At 43.5% G+C, this 20,513-nt stretch overlaps 1 protein-coding gene across 3 annotated transcripts in view; it reads left to right on the top strand.

Annotated features, from left to right (window-relative positions):
• grik5 (glutamate receptor, ionotropic, kainate 5) overlaps positions 1–20,513 on the top strand; it is a 134,741-nt gene that overhangs the window by 6,836 nt on the left and 107,392 nt on the right. For all 3 annotated transcript variants that reach the window (XM_086039362.1, XM_086039363.1, XM_086039361.1), the window contains one exon: positions 667–1,925. The gene's annotated coding sequence lies outside the window, so the exon portion shown is untranslated. The remainder of the gene's footprint in view (positions 1–666; positions 1,926–20,513) is intronic.

The following is a 20,513-nucleotide window of genomic DNA, read 5'->3' on the forward strand; positions in this document are numbered from 1 at the left end:
TGAGTCTTTCTCAAACTTTAAAGGCAAATGGCCGCCCCCTGAGATGGCTAAAAACGGGTGGATTTTGCTGCTTAATTTATATTCCACAATATTAATCAGAATGCTGTGTTTCAATTAGTGGGCCTGCTGGGAACATATTCTTGAAAAAAAAATGTTTGGGTTGATTTTCCTCATATTTTGAGGGGTAAAAAAAAATCCATATCCATCAAATGTAAATGTGCCGCTTGAAAATTGTTTCGACCCATAGCGCACACCTGTGATTAGCGATTAGTTGACTTCAAGCCATAGATGTGTATATGCGCGGTAATGAAATGAAGCAGACAAAAGAATCTTAAAATGAACTCTGAAATGCCAGTGATGGGAGGCCATATTGTGCTCCCTCTTACAAGCTCCAGTTAGGAGGCGAGCAGCAGCATTTTGGACCAACTGGAGACTCCAAAATAAAGTGCATTACACTAATCCAGCTGAGATGTAACAAAGGCCTGCATTTCTTTTTCCAAGTGCTATTGTGAAAGGGTTAAGTTCTCACGTACCCCCTTGAAGTCAATGAAAGCACCTCCGGCGGTGCGCGCAACACTGCAATTTGGTCGACAGACAGGCGGGACTGTGGTGCCCAGGAGCCGAGTGAGCGCTCTAACCTTTTCCCCATCTGTCCGTCTCTTCTAGATGTGAAGGCGGACAAGGCGTGCAGCGGCAGCGCGCACCCCCGGGCGACGGCTGGCTAAACTGGTACCAGCACAGTCGGGAAGGCCCCTTGGAGGAGTCCGTCATCCGGCCGGAGCCATCGACCCGTTGAGCAGATAATACGGCTTGTCGGGGATCATCACAGAGCAAATAGGCCGCAGTGATGCCCCAGCCAAGCGGCGCAGCCCTCGGACATGTCCGGAATCATCCCCCGGATATCCTGTTGAGATTTCAACATTTGGCCGCGGACCCTCTCGTCCACAACCAGTAATTGAAAATCCACGCCTCCTCCTCCTCCTCGTCCTCCCGAGAAGACTTTGTGTCCCCATTCGCTTGTCAGGGCAGGAGGAGAGCTCATTTTTATAAGGAACAATTTTATCCCGTTTTCCCCCCCCCTCCCCTTTTTTTTTTTTTTTTTTTCTCTTAGCCTGTAGTTTTCTTTTGAGCGAGATAAAGCAAAGAGCAATTCTTTTTCATCCTGATTGAGTAGACTGTCGACAGTAGATAACGAGCAGGTGGAAAAGAGAGCGAAACAAATTAACCAGGGTTGTTAAAAGCCTCTTGTTTCCGAGTGGCGTGGAGCGGCCGGAGAACGGGAGGCTTTAGAAACCCGCCGCTGGAAAGATGCCTCGCTAGGCAGACGGCAAGACGGACAGACGAGCGAGGCGTGCGACTCATTGTCATTCCGAGCGTCGTGTGAGAGCGGGAGGGAAAAAAAATTGAACAGCGCGGAGGGGCGAGGCGACGACGGCGGCCCCTGTTGTTTTTGCGGCAGGCCTGCCCGCGTTAATAGAACAGGTGCAAGGCAGGATAGAGAGCAGGTGTGGTGAACCCTCCTCTTCGTCTGCTCCCCGTTTACTCTTTTATGTCCCCCCCCCCCCCCCCCCCACCACCACCACCTTCCGTCAGCTGGAGAGGCCGTTGCCCCTTTCCCCCCCCCTCCCTCTCTCTGGTGTCACGACTCAACCGGAGAAAAAAAAAATCGATCCGACCCGAAGGGATTATTTTTGTTTCCATCGCACAATAAACACCAAAATCCTACGGATTCCTTCGGTGTGTCCCACGCAGCGCGCCTCCGCCCGACCAGCTAATAAGTGACACACCATGCAGCCCTGTGGCTCCCCCAAGGCCGACCCCCTTGGCTGAAGCGCTCCAAAGCCTGCAGGTCTCAGATCTCGGTGCCAGTTCTCCCCCCTTTTTCTCCTGCTGCAGCGCTTCTGATTACCGTCTTCATTCCTTCTGTAAGTAACAGCCTTCATATTCCCTCTTTTGGTCTTCTTTTCCGTTCATGTGTGTTGTTGTTGTTGTTGTTGTTGTTGTTGTTGTTGTTGTTTTTGGACAGCAGGGGTTTGCTTCCCTGCTCTTCTTTCACTCCAGGCGGTGTTTGTGTATTTGTGTTTACTATATGAGTGTGCATTTGATACCGGGCCTTCAGTACCAGGGATGGTGCTACTCCGGCCCCCCCTCAAAAAAATGTGTAGCCCCCTTTAAGACCTACCAGCATTTTTGGATATTCTAAAATACATTTCTTTTCTCAGCCCCCACTATCGGTGGAGCCCCCCGCCTCTAGTAGCCTGTTCGGTTGTGACTTATCCAACTTCATCCATTTCTTAATGCCACCACTATCACGTTGCAACTGTAGAACCCAACAAGGCAATCGAAAAATGCAGTATAGCGGCACACGACTTTGCGCCATACATCATCCTGAGCTATTCACAATCGATATTTATCTGTGAAACAGTTAAGTGGAAAATGTGTTTTGGCTGGAACAAGTTGTGCTCTGACCAACCAATCAGCAAAGAGCAGTGGTAGTTGCTGGTGTGCTTCTCAGACATTTATTAATTATTTTTCAAACGTGTTTAAAGTGTGTATGTCATTTTTGGTGGGGCCTACATGTACCTTATTACCTGATACTGCACGTAAGTGCTTTGTTACAGCTGCAGCTGTCGTGAAATGCGCAATATTAAGTGTATTGTATTTGGCTTAAAAAGCATTTCTTAGTCAAATTATTATTGCGAGCTGAGAATAATGGCAGCAATGTTTAGACCATCTGTTTTATTTCAGCTTATTGGGCTCTTGAATTAGCCTTTAGCCTTCATATTGGTCCTGAGGTTAATATGGACTAATTAGTGGCATTTTTTCCCCCCGCTTCTCTGAGCATTTCCTTTTTTTTTATTTATTTTTTTTAACTTTTCTGTCACGGAGGATAGAGGATGAACCAGCTAATGAGAACGACTCCCGATTCCCTGACTCGTACTTTGCAGCCTCCATTTCACGCCCAAGAGCGTTGCGCATTGCTTCCGCCTCCTTTCGTCTCCCGTTGCATCTGAAGCGAACGCCCCCCCACCCACACACACACACATACACACGTAACATCACGTCGACCCCATAGGACACATGCGCATCTTTATACACTGTCACAGTCGCATAGCCGCCGGCACCCACTCCCTCCTCCTCCCAACCACTGTACCCGGGAGACGCTCAATCAAGATAGTCCCGTCAAACCGACCAATGATCTGCGAATAACGCCATTACGCCAGCTTCCAGCTTGGAGCGTCACAGCGACGGAAAGGTTGGGAGGGAGACGGAAAAAGATGCGGTGCGTGTGCGTGTGCGTGTGTGAGTGTGTGTGTTGTGTACTGTATTAGAGGGGCCCTAGAGCAGCAAAAGACCTTCCATCCATGGGATCAGTGTGATGGCTTGAGCGAGGCCTCGCTTTGTTCGCACTGTTGGTCAGCCCTTCACAACTGAGATTACTAAATAATACGATTACTGCAGCTGCACATTGATAACACACTGCTAGCCCAACAGCGTCTGTTTTTCTGCGGATAAAAAGGGGGTGGGGAGGGCGTCACAACATGCCCTGCATGTTGAGCAATGGTTTTTTTTGTGTTGTTGTGGCTCTATTTTAGTCTGCCTCCCGTTTATATTGGTTGTAATTCCACTGTTGACCACTTGATGGCGGCACACATTCACACTGTAAATTGAAAAAAAAAGAGTGAAAACAGGAAGTAGGTCTATTTCAGCTTAGTTTTTGCTGAAGTTTATTGAATGTGAAATCCTGCTTTTTAGGCCTACAGAAAGTGACGGCTAGGTTCATTTTACAATTTACATCTTTGGAAAAGATTGTTGACGTACATTGCGAGATGACAAGCTACGTTTATTAGATTTGAAAAAAACGTGCTTTGTTTACCGTAAACACATCGAGGGATTGGTACACTGAACAATATTTTTATCCGTTGCTCTTGTTCTCTCTCGATATATATCATGTGTTTATTTTATTTTACGGGTGTGCTTAAAGACTAAAACAAATCATCAAGGAGAAAGAGCTAGTGTTAAGAAAAGTAGAAGCGCTCACACGGTTATTCTGCAAATCCTATTTCTGTTTTATACTTAGTATAGGGATTATTGTGAATGGACTTGTTTTTGTAGCAAAAAGGCAGTGAGGATTTTGCACTATAAGGTCTGGGTAGCAACAATTGGCCAATATATTTAATAACAGCGCAGCAATGCAATCGTAAAAATGATGTTTGGGCATCTCTCTGGTTTCCTGATTGAACCCTATAAACTTTATCAGTCTTTCTGTCTATCCATGAGCATTTGTGAGGTCAAAGCAATGACTATTTTATATTTAACCCAGCGCTGTGATTGATAATGGAAATCGATGTTTATGCGGCCTAACTTTGTGGCTGGTATATGGCATTTAAACATTTTCGTCAGTTGTGCTCCCTCAAAGTCCAACATAGCAGAAAACGCCTGACACTGACCCTTCAAAAGACAATCGGAACTATTCTGCTGATTTACGCGGCGGCAGCGCAAGCGAGCTAGTTATCATCCTTCAGGTACAGAGTTTTACGATGAATAGTGATTGATTTGCACATTTCTTGGTGCAATTTATGACATTGCTCTTGGGAGAGAAATTGGATTTGAAAAAGTGTTGTCCCGGTGTATAGTGTTACCTAAATGGTTGGAGCTCGACCTCTTTTTTTTTTTTTTTTTTCTTCCCTTTGCTGTATGAAAATGGCACCGCATCCATCTTGCAGTCGAGTATGCCTCCCAAACGCTTTGACCTTGCTGTCTAGTAAAAAGTGGAATCGCACAGTATTTGATGAATGCTTCTCCGGCACATCGGGAGCAGCAAAGGCGAGCAGAAAGATCCGCCTTGGGTGCTGCGAACGAAAGTACGCGGAACCTGCTGGAGCTAATATCGAGGCTTGTTCCCCACCGCGAGCCCCGTGAAGGCTCTTGTGCTCGCCTCTCAGCAGGCGGAAACGCCTGCCTGCTGAGTTGAAGATTAGTTTGGTAAAATCCAAGAGAAAATACACACGAGATGTGTACGTAACAACAAGAATGGAGGGCATGGCCTCAATTTATAGGAGAAATATTATGGAAAATTGAATTTTAATTGTTGCCAAGTAGATGCCCGCATACTCACGGTTCGGCAACTGTTGATTAGCATATCCACAGATTTATTTATATCAATTTTTTTTTGTAGTTTTTAATGTAAAGCATATGTTGAATGTTTATCAGCATTTTTTTAAGGATAATTTTCAATGGGCATCAATAAAATGGGTATTTTTGATATTCACAGACCAGCACAGTCCCTATCCCCTGCAAATAGCGGGAGTCTACTGTATACAAATAGTTTTTGGCTTTCTGGAGTGTCCGCCCACCCATCAAATGTGAAATTAAAGAACCAACCACCCCCCCCTCTTTTGCCCACACTCCACCATGTCTATTGACTCCACCATGACTCAACTTAGGCAACCCGCGCAAAGATCAAGTCATAAAGTGAGACGTGTCAATGTCATTTTCTGATTTGTGTCTTCATTCGTAGGCTTTTTATGATGATTTTACGGCGTCCTGTTATCCCTATAATTCCCACAAGTAAAATATTGGAAGGTCTCTTCGACATCTTCTCTTCTTGTCACTTGCGAAAACAGCATTCTTTCGATGCAGCTTTGCATTGTTTGTTCCATTAATGAGCAGCTGGGCCTCACATCATTATTGCGATGCCGGGAGACGAGCATTCGCAAGACTGCTGTCGTCTGTTCAAATCACAATATGGTGCGCCTTGATAGACGAGTTTAAATTGTTCACTGAGCACACTCGTAACTCAAATCACTTGGATCTCAAATCACCTGTCGCCATTGAAATGAATAGAAATGCCATTAATCCGTTCCAGCATCGGCAAAAAATAACAAAGCCTTTTAAAAACTTTTTCTCTAAAAATAGTATGCTGTACTTATTTAAAAAAAATATAAAGTAATGACAAAATTGCATTCAATTAAAGAGTGAAACTATTTTTGTGACATTATGCATCAATTTAATTCTCTATTCTGCCGCCGTGGGCTTGGCCACCAGGAGGCAGTATAAGACAGCAAACATAACTTAGCTAAATGCTAACTATAACTAAATGCTATAGCAATGTGAAAAGCTATGATTGGCCAAACAGCAATTGTGGCGGTGTTAACCCTTTAAGCCATGAATATTACAACACAAACACTACAGCAACACAAGTGGACAGGCAATATAACAACATATATATATATATATATATATATATATATATATATATATATATATATATATATATATATATATATATAGTCCTTTGTAAAAAGCAAAACAAAAAATAAACCTCTTGTGCGCAGCACAATGTCCATTGAGCGTAAGCAAAATCGAGGCAAAATCTATTCAATTCTTTACATTCGATTAAAGTATGTTTTTGCTGTATTTTTATATTAAGGAGGACTATTTTTGTCATAACACTTTACATTTTCTTCTGTTGTGTTTTTTTGGGGGAGGCTGGAATGGACTAATGGTATTTGCGTTCCTTTCAATGGGGGAAGATTTGAGAGACAATTATTTTAAGTTAATGAGCGTGGTCACCAATGACTTAACCCCACAGCACCATTGTTTTTACCTTATCTGCCCTGTAAAATTAATTTGGCTGCATTCAATTTTCTGTTCTCTGCTTGGTGGTGGCATTAGAAAAAAAAATGTGGTAAAAAGCAAAATATTCTGAAGTTGCACTTAAGGGTTTTGTTTTACTTTTGAGGCATGAAAATTGAGGTTGGGGCCATTTGAGGGTGCGGGGCCATTACTGTGGACTATATTTTTAGCATTTTTAGCTCAGTGACAGCTTCTCTCAGCATCCGTCCACTTTGTAGTCCGCGTCCCATGATGCATTTTGTCCGGCCCGTAAAGCGCACCCGGGCAGCTTTCGGGAGCCGTCGTCAAGCTGAGGCGAGCGAGCGGCGTGTTTGAGCGCTTCCTCACGTACCGCCTTCAATCCTCAGGTGCTTGACCATCTTGCACTAAAGCTTGGCTCATCATTGCCTAATGGAGCAAAAAATATAGCCCTATTTGCTTAGCTGTTTGTCCACTCCTGCTTGCTTTCGGGCCCTCGGGGTCGGTGGGGGTGGGGAGGTGAGATGGAGTGAGCGTATGTGTGTTAGTGACCACGGCGATGGGGGGGAAAAAAAACAGACTTGAATGGACACTTTTTTTTTTTTTTAAAAACATTCTCCCGGGTGAGCTGTTTGGTCGGTCATAAAGAGAAGGCCACTAATGGCCTCTCTGTTAATGGACTCATTAAGATTGAATGGTAAGAAGATAAAAGCAACACGTGTAGCGTGTGCCGTGCGTGATGGTTTTTGCGGACGGACGCATTGTCACGTCCGTCGTGTCGCGCGGCCGCGTTTAACGCCGTGTCAGCGACACCAACGACAACACTTGACAGCGCCCTGTTTTGCGTCATTGCAATCCTAGACGGGTCCGAGGCATCCTGACCCGGCTTCGTCACCACTGTGTCATTGGAGGTCACTCAGGGGACGCCGGAGAGCGTGGCGAGGCAGGCAAAAGGCATTCTGGGTAGCCTCTGTATGTTGCTTCACCGCCGCTCAAGTCTGTGTGGATTTCTTCATGCTGTCTAGAGGCTTGTTTTCCTGTGTCGTCGGCGGTCACAGCTGCTATGTCGGACCACCGGGGGATGGTCATTTGCATGAAAATGCAATGGGGAACAAGAATAGCACACCGCGGAGGGCAGACCTTCACCAAGGTTAAACAAAAAAATCATGACCCCCAAAATGTCAGTGAAAGCCACGTTTGTGTTTGATCCCACGGTGACGGCAGAATCAAGATATTCGACTTTATTGGAAAACAACACGCCAGGTGTTGCATCGACTAGTCTACTTGTTGACTAGTTGACTAGTGAAGGTATCGACTTTACCACAGTGAAATGACAATTGTAGCTTGAAATCAATGACTTACCTATAAAGGGCAAGGCAAGGTAGCTTTCTTTATATTGCACCTTTCATACACAAGGTAACTCAAAGTACAGCATTTAAAAGCATTTACGAACAAATCAGTTCAAGACATTCAAAAGCAAAGTAAAGAAATAAAAAGTAGCTTACTAAAGTTACTAAATTAATGTAAAATGACAACATTTAAAATGATGCATGAAGAAAAGTGTTAAAGACATTTAAAAGAAAAGTAAAGAAATAAAGTAGCTAAATTTACTAAAAGAACGTACAGTGAAGTTTATTTTAAAAACGCTTTAAAAGACCTTAATCGTAGCTATGAGGGGGGGAAAAAAGTCTTTAACCTGGATTTAAAGCATTTACCCTCGGAGCTGACTTCAAATCTGTTGGCACCTTATTTTGTTTGTGTACAGCGTAACAGCTAAAATCTGCCTCGCCATATTTGCTTTGAACTATAAGCTCCACTAATTGACCCGAGTGTGCAGATCTCAATCAACCGCCCAGACGCACGCATGCGCACACACACACATTTCTTGGTCTTGCTATTTCACATTTGGTAGTCGTAATAATTACAAAACAAAGAATTTAGTTGGCATTTTCTCGAATTTTGACCCTTTTGCAGAGTTCTCGATTCAAATTTCAAATACATGCCGCTTTTTTAAGCAGCTATCCATCTAGGCCGTGCACCAGGAAAGGAGGGGGGGGGGGGCAAGAACAGCTCCCAAGGTGAAAGAGTGCTCCTTTTAATCCAATCAGCATTATATGCAAAGCAAAGCATGTCACCGTAAAATGGCGTCTCAGCAGGGGTCCGCAATAATGCAATCAGTGATCAAACCTCACTCCCCCGCAGGGGGTGCTACAGACGGAGGAGAAGCTCAACAGCAGCCTCACACTTTGATCAGATACGACCACACTCCTTGCACTCCTGGGACGATGTAATTGATTCGGAATCGAATACCACACATGCAGTAGTATATGCAGTAGTTGTTTGAAGGTTTATAATGACGTAACTTCTATGCTATTTACCGTTGGCCCGTTTGTGATGTTTCACATTATATGCTAGTATTGAGCTAGCTGACTTTTGTGAGAGGAAATTAAATGGTTAACTTGAACAGTTGTGGGTTTCGTTTTAATACTCTTTTGTTTTATGGGTCGAAAAACAGACATGCTTATAAAATCTGAAATGACATGTTTATAAAACCAACTAAAATTACAGTCAAAATGTCCTTCCCTTTTGTCTTTGTCAATTAAGGTTATACATGAGCTTTTGGGGATCATTTGAAATGTTACCTTATCTTTGGTGAAGCTAAACCATATTCTACTGCTGATGACTAAAGAATGTAGGGGCGAGAAGCTTGAAACAAACTTTTTTTTTTTTTTTTTTCCTGGTGAAAGCAGAGCTTATATGGTTCTATTGTCACAGAGCACAATATTCTGTGGGTCTTAAAAGATCAGTCCAAATGGTCTCAAATGGCTGCCGTTATGGGCAACTTTGCTTTGAAAACAGCCGGCAGTGAATTAGCTTCGATAATATCTTGGCATGAAAAATGTGATTTTGTGTTAAAGTGCTTCTACATACTGATGTATTTAACAATACAGAAAAAAAATCATAAAAATGACAGATTGATTCTACAATTGTGGCACTGATAAAAATAACGTGTTGAATGTAAAAAATAGAGCAGGATAAATTGTATTTTGTTCATATGACTAAAGGCACCTTTGTAATATTAAATCATATTAACAGATTTTTATTGCCCGCTTTGATGATGAATCGGCGTAATTGAGATTTCAGAATTCAATGCTAGTCCAAATAAAATGGAAATGCCCCCTTTAAAAAAAAAAAAAAAAAAAAAAGCACATTTAAATTGGACATATCATGGGAAATTGACTTTTGAATTGCTTGTACACAAAATGATGGCTTTCTAGAGTGCTCGCCTAGCCGTCAAGTGTGAAATTAAACAACCGAATAAATCTTTAGTTATCTGCCTAGTTCTGAAAATGTGTCTGAGGGAGCCATTCTGCATTTTCGCCCCACTGTTTCATAATGCTGGGGCTAATTTGACTGATCATCAGGGTCATCAAAGAAGGATGAACGCAAAAGAAGCACTATTAAAGTGGAAAGGCGGACTTCCTGTGTCAGTTTACAGGCATGTGCTCTGTGGGCATGTGAAGGGGATTATTTTTTTATTTTTTTATTAAATTGAGGGTAACACTATTAAGCCAATTTATCAGTCATGACCTAGTTCCTGAGTGACCAAACTACTTACTTGCGGTACTTTTTAACCTACAGGCCGACCCACCTTATCTACTAACCGTCCTTCCTTCCTGCCTGCCACCCTAGTGGCCACCAGCCTAACTTTTACCTTGCCATCTTACTTATTGACCGAGCTTACCTACTTACCTGCCTACAGACTGTCCCACCTTACTGAGATATCAACCTAACAACCAACCTCTTTACCTTAGCGAACCACCCTGCCTACTGACCGAAGGGCCTTATCTAGGTAACTTTCCTGACTATAGTTGCTGATCGATCAGCCGATGACCAATCTACCCTCCTACTGACCTACCTAATTTATAACAATTTTTATAAACGCTTGCATTGGATCTCATTATATTGAGCAGTTGTGACTAGAGCTTTATGATGAAAGTCGATTTCTCGTAGTTGTTACATATGCTGTTAGTTTATGCCTGAGACATAAGTCGCAGTTTTGGCCCCGTTTAAATAAACAGCACGTTCTTGATACTGTATTCGTACACCTCCTAGCACACTGCGTCGGAATTTCATTGCAGCTGTGATATTGACAATAAAAGCGCGCCGGCATAAACCTTTATGTCCTCTCAGGCTGGTAATGAAAGCAGCCACCTGAGAATTATTGTGCCATACTTGAATAAATAAGACGGTATTAAGTCAATTTAAGATAAGTCAGTCTGGCTCAGGCAGCATCCCTCATTAAACCAGCTATTACGTAGCTTGATAGCCTTTCTTTTCTCCACCCTTTCATTTCATTCTTCACTCAGTATTTGTGTGTGATATGTATTTTTGCTGCCAAATTGCATCACTCTCTCTGTGTTTTTGCCCGGCATTGCTCAATGTTTTTGGTATTTTTGGAGTGTGAGTCAAGATGCTGCAACGGGCTCCGTCAATCACTGATATTAGCGAGTGAGTCACATCCATCTCGGCCGCCTCCGTCCAAATGGCCATGCGGCATTGCAATACCAGCCTTTTTTTTTTATTTATTTTTTTTTTGTGTGTCCATTTTAAACAGAGATCAAACCGCAATCCGACAATCTTGACTTTCCAGATCGCCTAGTGTAGAATATTAATGTTCAAACCCTGAATGTCTCAGGGATTTTCTGACAGTGCCGTCGAGTTGAGTTTGGAAGATTGAAAAACTAGGCAATGGATGCAAGTTGTACTGTGGAAGTGGTTTGGGTGAACTATTTGTTCATCCTTAAAATGAAGCATTTAGCTTTGCAATGTGTGTCCAAATGTTGACAAGATGTGAGAAATCAAAAATAAAAAGCTTTTATGTGACGTTGCTCAGATAACAACCAATCATAGCTGAGCTTCCGAAAACAGGTGAGCCGTGATTGGTCGTTATCTGAGCCCCCAGGGTCTGTGATGTCATTTTCAGTTGACAGAAGTGACAAAATGGCCGCCCCCGGAGATGGCTAAAAACGGGTGGATTAACTCTTATTCCACAAAAGCAATATTTATATTTATATGTTAGTGGGCTTGCAAAGAACATATTCTTGAAAAAATATGTTTGGGTTGACTTCCACTTTAAGGACCAACTTTCCTACCTACCAACCTGCAACCAATGTAACAGATAACCAACTTGCTGAACCACCTTGCCTATCCAACTATGTGTAGGAATAATTATTAAATCGTTATCACACATTTGCCTAGTTGCTAAGATTGAATAAACATATAGAGTTGAATGATTTAGTGATGTATATATATATAAAGTTCAAATTGGAGCAATAGTATCACTGGATTACAATAAATATCTATGTGAAATATTATTGTGCTGCAATGAAGACTATTGCTTGTGCTCTTGTATGTGCTCGCAATGAAGAAACTGCTTCTGCTTAAATATCGATTTTATAACAGTACAAGAAGAAAACCAATCCCATTATTTCACATGTGGCTTTTCTCCGAGATTTAGCAAATGTATTTTCTTCACTTGATTACTTCAAGAGTTTGCACAGGCGCGAGTGCCTTGTTTGCACACCAACCGAGGGCTTTGTTGCATGCTGTTTTTACATATATTCTTAACGTTTCTCCGCCCCGATGCGTGTGTCAAGACGTGTGAGCGGCCAAGGCAGTTTTATACTGCCACTGAATTACACGTGTGAAGAAAACCCGTCAGAGGTCTTTTGTGTGTGCTTGTCAGCTGTGTGTGGTAGCTGCCACAAATGATGTTGTCCCGCTGAGAGGTGAGAATGATTGCAGACTTATTTTATTTTTTCTATTCAGACCGGGACCGCCTACCCTCTGCTGAGCCAGGCAGGCAGAATCGGGCTGATTAGCTTCTGCAGTTTGCGCGCCCCCCGCCCCACAGGCCCCCCCACCCCCAAAGAAGTCGGAACATTCTGTGTTATCGAGAGAGCTGCTAAGCATCGGGTATTTGCCAGCAAATTGGGTATTTGGTGTCGATTGTTGGTATTATGTAGCAGGTGTTGCAGCACTTCGCTTCATTATACTTAAAGCCCCAAATAACTGATTCACACCTCTTACATCCAGTGCAAACAAGCAGTAATTATGACCTCATAAAGGTAACAGGCAAACACTTGCATACTTTAACACCCAAGGGAACGTCGGAATTAATTTGGGGTAATTCTTTTTTTTTTTTTTTTTTTTTTAAAACCTCTGCCGTTGAGTAAGCTCCTTTTTTCACTCTAGCTCTGCTTTCGTTCTGCGTGCAGATTACTAAATGCCTGCCTGCGCGCAGCCTCTGCTATACAGTCGATATTTAATGGTGCTTTGCTTTATAAAGCATTTTTATGGAAATAAAAAGTATTGAGAATCTAACGTCACCATCCAATGAAACTACGCGTCTTTTTGTGGGGTTTTTTTTTTTAGGAGCTATAAAAAGGGTTTTACAGCAACGTATTTCATGAAAGCACAACACAAACGGCAAGTTAGACAGATGTAGCACCGAACACGTCCATCAAGATCTAGGTTTTAGGTTTTATGGTGTAAACACACATTTGAATGGGTTTTATACTCTGGATCTACCTACCTACCTACCTACCGCCTATGACTGACGCACAATGAGCTACCTGTCACTCGAGCAACCGACCGACTGTTTGACTTTGCATGCCTGCCTACCTACTCTTCCTCCTACCACTCATCTGCCCAAATGCCCGACTGGCCAACCTACCTCACGATTGGCAACCGACCGTCTAGCTACTGAACGGAAACGGCGCCACTCACATTTTCTTTTTACCTGACCGCCAGCCCGACCTACCTACCGATACGTACCTAGTCCAGTCCGGATAAAACAGCTGCTATGGCAACATCAATGTTCATTCTTTTGTTTGTAGTTTTGCGTTCAAGTCATGCTTCCACCTCGACATACTCAAAAGGATGCAGATTGTTGAGGTTCTTTCCCCACGTAATTATTTTTCCAACACTTTGGGGCTTGACGAGGTGGATTTGTGATCACTCACAACGGCTTTCGATGCCTCGCGAGGTTAACTATTTTGACTGCTACGTTTGAGCAGTTTAGCTGACTGTTACATCTTTTTATTATTGTCTGTTGGGGTGAAGAGAAAAAATTAAATAAATAATTTCACAAAGGCGCCGAAGATTCAGATTCAACCTTTCTGTGGCGTCTACAAACGAGGACAAAACACACAGCTGTCTTCCGTGCGCCTTGAAGAGCACATCATCTCCTTTTTCCAATTCCACCCGCTCGCCTCGGCGCAACATAATGATTCGTTTGCAGTTGGCCGCCGGGCACCACGGGGAGATATCCCGTCGACGACAATAACCGCAGCTTGTCGTAAAGGGATAACCTGCCTTATTGCTCAATGGATTTACATACAGCAGGTAATCATGGTGGCCGTCGGCGGTCTATGACTGATGGTGTATGTCAGCTGTGTACATGCTGCTTGTGTTTTCATTTGGACCTGCTGGCCTGCCGGGCAATCGACGCACCGCTTGGCAGATTGTAATGTATTTGATTGGCCAACTGCGCGTGTGTATATTTGGACCATTTATCTAAATGCTATCTTGGCTTTCAGTTTTCTTTTACAAACCCGTTCTTGCCGTGACCGTCGTTGCATAGTAGAGAGCGTGCATATCTGTCGTGTTTCCGCAAAGCGGTACAGTTCGGATCGGTGAACCCTGACCAGTGTGATGTCGTCTTACCGCACCGTTTCAACATTTCTCTCTCTGCCAATCAACTGACAGCGGAGTTTTTCAGGTAAACCCTCCACTAGCATACAAAAGGGTACGTCTGTGAACGGCACCAAAACGGGTATTTTGGGAACCCTTATGAAATGACATGCAAAATGCCCGCTTTTACAGGCTGCACGAATGGGTCTTCTGTTGAATTTGTTGGTGGGTTACACTGGGTAGAGGTGGCGCAGTTTACACCGTTGATTCAACTATCCCCGATTCCGTCACCACGCCCCGCGGTATCGGGGGTTCCCGTTCACAGGGTAACCATTCTAAGTCACAACCGGTGATGATTAACCATCCAGTCTCAAAAGGTACAATTATGCAATGTTTTCCTTTTCAAACCAGGCCACACCATTACAAATTCACACTGATTTACCTTCCCACAATGGCTTTAATATTAAAACGCCACTGTACGATAATCAACCAAAGTCAGAAAGATGCTAATGAGCGGATGTGCGCGTCCTCCGAGGCTTTCCCCGCGAGTGGATGTAAAAGCAGAGTGGATGCGGAGGGGGCGAGGTAGCGGTGTGCGGGAGAAGCGATAAGAAGCGATAGCTCAGCAGAAAAAGGTGTAAACTCCTCCGGCTGTTGGCTAATCTAGCAGGCTTAGGTGCAACCGGTGCTCTCTTTCCCAGCGGCGGAGGAACTAGAATGGCAAAGTCGACTCGGGGCCTCTGTGGTCTTCTTCTGTGGGGGACCATCAACACATTGATTAGCCGGTGAGAGATAGGAAGCACAGAACACCTTTGACCTCCTTCGGCATACACACACACACACACACAGGGCCTGAGATGTGACAAGCGCAGTTGGGATGGAGGATACTTTTTTTTTTTTTTTTTTTTTAAATCTACGCGTTTGGTCTCGCTCTGATCTCGAGCCAAAATCGGCGGAGGTGCGTGCGCATGCCGGCAGCTGCTGATCTGCGTGAGAGCTTTTGCGGTAAATAAAAACTGGAGTTCTGGCGGCGAGACAGGTCGTAGTCGACAGAGCCAAAGTACCATTACTGTAACTCGAAGGGAGAGAGAGAGAGAGCAACACTTGGACCCTCGTTTGAAGTGGCACCCTCTTTGGCATATGATGAATAAACATGATAGACGTTTGCTTTTTGAGCTGAGCACAGCGTGAGGCTCGTTAGCGGCAAAGAGGCGAGGTTGATGAAGACTGTGCCAGAGAAATGTCTGATGGCGTCTCCTGTAGCGCACGGTCACTAATAGAACTTAAACTTATTAGCCTGCTACATGTGATTGGATAATAATGGTGAAGCAGCATGTGGTTCTTGGCTTAAAGTTACAGCAAACCCGGCCTATTTGTGGTTCACTATTCATGAATACTTTATCGCAGGCCTGGGGATGCTTCCAGACCCGCAATCACTGAAAAAATTTTGAGAGCGGAATTTTTTTTATTTCCTGTTTTTTAAGTTTTACTCCTCCCACATTTTGGTGATAAAGTGTGAAGTGCGGCAGACACTTTTTAGAACTCTGCCTCCCTGAAGCGAGTGTACGAGAGCAAACAGGTTCATGTTGAGACATTGCTAGCTGTATTTCCCAATCAAGTGCACAGCTGAAGTTCATTCTAAAGGTTTTACTCTGGATGAAATCAAATATGGCGAATGCTACAGTGGTGCCTTGAGATGCAAGTGACCTAACTTACATGTTTTTCAAGATGCAAGTTGTCGTTCGGACAATTTTGAAAAATTGGCGAAAGATACAAGCTCTGAATGGTGGCAGTGAAATCAACGCAGCAGCAATTTGGCACATAGTGTAAACCTCTTCAAAATAGAAGGTTCAGACAGATTGCCATGTCCAGTTGAGATTTACTGTCAAACAAAACAAAACAGAAATGAAATGTTATTGTAAACAACCACAAAACTTTGTTGCCGTAATGCTAACAATCAATGCAAAACACCATAGACAGCTAGTAAATAGCATGAGTGGCATGGTGTTATAACCCTTAAACAATGAATATTTGAAAACAAACACTGGCACAACACATGTAGACAGACAATATGATTCTCACGGGTATGGTTTTGTTATCCACGGCTAATCTTCCTGCAGTTTACAGAATTTACAGCAGGTGACACGGTCACTATGAATTATTCATGATACAAAAACATTTGAATGTTTTTACTATAAAAATAGTATTTGTTTTTACTATTTAAAAAGAAACAATGTTTTTTTCTTATTTAAAAAAAAAAAACACCTGTTTTTTTGGGTGGGGCAGGAGCAGATGAAGGGCATTTTCATGCTTTGATCATGGTCATGGAACAAATATTTAGACACCATTGTAAAGAGAACCTATAAAAGTATGTCAAAACCGGACTACAAATCAACACGAAATGTAATGAATAAAAACCAATGCTGGGTCTTTAAAGCGCCGCTTTAATCAACAGGTCAGAAAATAACCCCCTCGTTTCAAACCGACTACACTCGTAAGTACCCTAATGAAAAACAATGTACGCCGCTCTTCAGCTGATGACATCACTGGCTCCCAGTGCGCTGCTTTAAAACACCGACGGCAAGGTATCGAATGCCGGCGGATGTGTGGGGGAGGCTGCTTTATGCAGAAGGGTTATTCATAAGCAGCCGCCTGCCACACTTGGAGGCCAGCCAGCGCTTTCAGCATGAGGGGCTTCTAATCACACAGCACGCTGCAGCACCGGGCTGAACGGGGCTTACGAGCTGGAGCTTTACATTGTGTGGCTTTGTCGGGGGGGGGGGGAGCAAAGGGTTAATGTTTTAAGTGCCTATGGATTTGATCTGATGGTGTAATATGTCGTTATGGGTGTGGATGAACTCTAATCATTTGATGTCCTCTCCCAGTTTGGATAAAGTGTGACACAGGTGGTACGCCCTGGTCTGATCATGCCTTTTTAGTCCTCAGTGAACCTAACGTGCTTGTTGTTGGAGTGCGGGAGATCCTTCCTCCTAACTAGGCTTATAATAGTTTTAGGTTTTTCATTATAGTTGTTTTTTATTTCATGATGACTTTTTAAAATTCAATTAGTTTTAATTCGTTTCTACAGCGGGTTTGTTAGTTTTTATTAGTTTTTTTAATGCTTCAATTTAGTTGATTAGTTTTGGAATTTAAAAAAAATATATATATCGTGTATTTGAGGAGTGCTAGCTGGCGGAGGTAGAGAAAGTCACAAAGTATTGTATAAAGTCGGGATGGGCAAGCATTGGGCTGATACTGACCTTATTTAAAGGTATCGGTACATGTGGAGGCTGCTGATCCCAGGCAGCGATACTTAAAACGGAAGTCAACCCAAACATATTTTTTTCAAGAATATGTTCCCAGCAGGCCCACTAGTTGAAACACGGCATTCTGATTAATTTTGCGTATGTGGAATATAGATTAAGCAGCAAAATGCACTCGTTTTTAGCCTTTTCTGGGGGCGGCTATTTTGTCTTCTGTCGACTGAAAATGACACCACAACTGCTCACAACGACCCATCACGGCTGACCTGTTTTCTGAATATGAGACATGATTGGTCGTTGTGAGCAGTTGTGATGTCATTTTCAGTCGACAGAAGACAAAATGGCCGCCCCTGGAGATGGCTAAAAACAAGTGGATTAACACTTATTCCACAAACGCAATATCAGAATGCCCTGTTTCAACTAGTGGGCTTGCATAGAACATATTCTTGAAAAAAAAAAATGTTTTCATTGACTTCCCCTAAGGCACGACAAATCTGACATAAAGTCCTCCTTGGCAGTAGTTTATTTGACACATCGGCAAATCATCATCTGCAACGAAAAGTCTTTATTCACAATTTTTTGTCACTGTGTTAAATTAAATATTATACGTCAACAGTAGCCAACTGGAGGTATCGGTGAATACTCGTATTGATATCGATCTGAAAAAACAAAAAAGGTTATCGAACATCCCTAATGTAAAATAAACAACCTTCCTTCTTCTGTACGGCTATAGAACAATACCGAAATTTTAGTTTCAGTTTCAATTAGTCATCTTTTTAAACACTCATTTTTTTCATTACTAAAAATGTTTTTTGAATTTTAGTTTCAGCTCTTTTGTTAGTTTTCGTAAACTATAATAACCTTGCTCCTATCTCCACCTCTTAATCGATTAAAGCAATTAAATCCCCTGCGAATAGCGGGGGTCCAATATATTTATTTCTTGTTCGTCTTCAAGATGTGCCTCCCCTGAATGCACATCCCTGCTTTGGGCCCTTCTGCCTCCAAACTGAATACATACCGGAGCTGCGTGTCGGTCTGAAAGCATTATACGAATCACTAACAGCCTTTAAGTCTTTCCGAGGCGGATCGGGGCGGAGATTAAGCGACGTGGCTTAAAGGGAGATGGTAGGGAGGGGCGCAAATGTTTTTGGGGCCTTTACAGGCATCAGACACCTCCTCCATAATAGCGGACTAATCCTTTTTATACAGTCTTCCTTCCACACAAACACACTGGCAGCACGCGCGCACACATTGGCGCGCATTGAAAAGCATTCATGCACTTCAAGGGCACACATTCATAAACACTCATCATCTTCGCACAGCTGATGAATGCACGTTTCTCAACTGGTGATAATGAATTGAAACGGCTCGTCACGTGACGCCGGAGCCAGCCAAAAAAGAAACGCAGCGCCAAATAAATCATCCCAGCGCATCCGTCACCAGCGCGCGCCCCGGCCAGGAGTTATTAGTCAAAGTTGCGCTCGCGGGCCAACGCGCCAAAAGAAGACTTTGTGCCGCTGTTGCTCATCCACCAAGTGAAGTCGTTTTAAGTGATAATGACAGATGTCCCTTCACGTTTGCCGTTTGGCTGCCTTGAAATGCCGCCTGAAAGGCCTGACCGCTTGTCGCACTGAACGCCGGACTGCAGTGGACGCCCGCCTGTCCATCCGGCCGACCGACCTTCCACCCGACCGCGCATTCGTGGATTTATCCGTCTACTGTGTCTATTCATCCACAAGCCCAAACATCTATGTAGCCATGTAAATATTCACATACAGTATCTGTTCATCCATGTATACCTTTACTCGTGTATGCATACATCATCACTCCTCCACGTTTCCATCCATCTATCCATCCACGCGTGCTTCGATCCAGCCATCAACGCACCCATCCATCCCCCCGTCTGCCCGTCATCCATGTATCATTTATTGTTCATCAATCATCTAGGCATATATCCATCCACCTATCCACTTGCATCCATCCATTTATCTGTCAATCATCCATGTATCCATTTATCGTCCATTCATCCATCCTGGTATCCAGTCGTCATTCATCCATCCGTCTGAATGGCTTAGGTCGTGAAAATAAACACAGTAGTGTTCTGAGGTCAGCAGACTCAGGTCAATTAGTTGAGCCCAGAGTCCATAGTAAAGATGGTGCATCAGCACTTAGCTGTTATGCTGCGCACATATGGAAGAAGTTGCCCACAGAACTGAAGTTTGCCTCAAGTGGAAACACTTTTAAATCCAGGTTAAAAATGGATGCTTTGTGGAATATGAATGTGAGCGTAAATGCGTATTTTTCCCCAATATGTCCTGTGACTGAGTGGCGAGCAGTCTGGGGTGTAGTCTACGTTTGGCTTTAAGTCTGCTGGGATAGTTTCTTGCAAAAGAGGTGTCGAAATTGATAGATGGATATGAAGTCTTATTCAATTCAATCCATCTTAAAAAAAATCCTGGTTTTAGCTGAAAGTGTAAAAGGGCATGGATTTGGGATTGATCTCCTATGTGAACCACTACACTCCCAATGGCCCCAGTAAAAGTGACAAATGGGGCCCGTTAATGACCTGACATTTGATCACCGTTGTTGAATGGCGTTAACGACTCATTGTAGCCCGTTAGGCCGCATAAAAGGTAGTGGAAGGTTTGAGCGAGATGGGGGGGGGGCGAGGGTGGGCACAAATGGGGTGTGTGTAGTCGTTTTGTCCCGCTTCATCGTCATTATCCTCCTCATTGCACACTCCGATTGCACAGGCCAATTAAAACGGACCAATCTCCCATTCAGCTGAAGCACTTTCCGCCACCCGATTGTTGTCATTTACGGAGCATTACAGTCCCCGAAAGTCTCTCTTTGCCCCTCCACCTTCTGTCTCTCTCAGGGGCTGTCCAAAGTAATAAGTGTTTTGCAGTGTGATAATGCAGTGCTGGCGCTTCCTTTCGGGTCTGTTTTATAATC

Source organism: Filicampus tigris, chromosome 8 (assembly GCF_054856515.1).
Source record: "Filicampus tigris isolate MCC_2025a chromosome 8, RoL_Ftig_1.0, whole genome shotgun sequence".
In the NCBI taxonomy this organism is placed as follows: Eukaryota; Metazoa; Chordata; class Actinopteri; order Syngnathiformes; family Syngnathidae; genus Filicampus; species Filicampus tigris.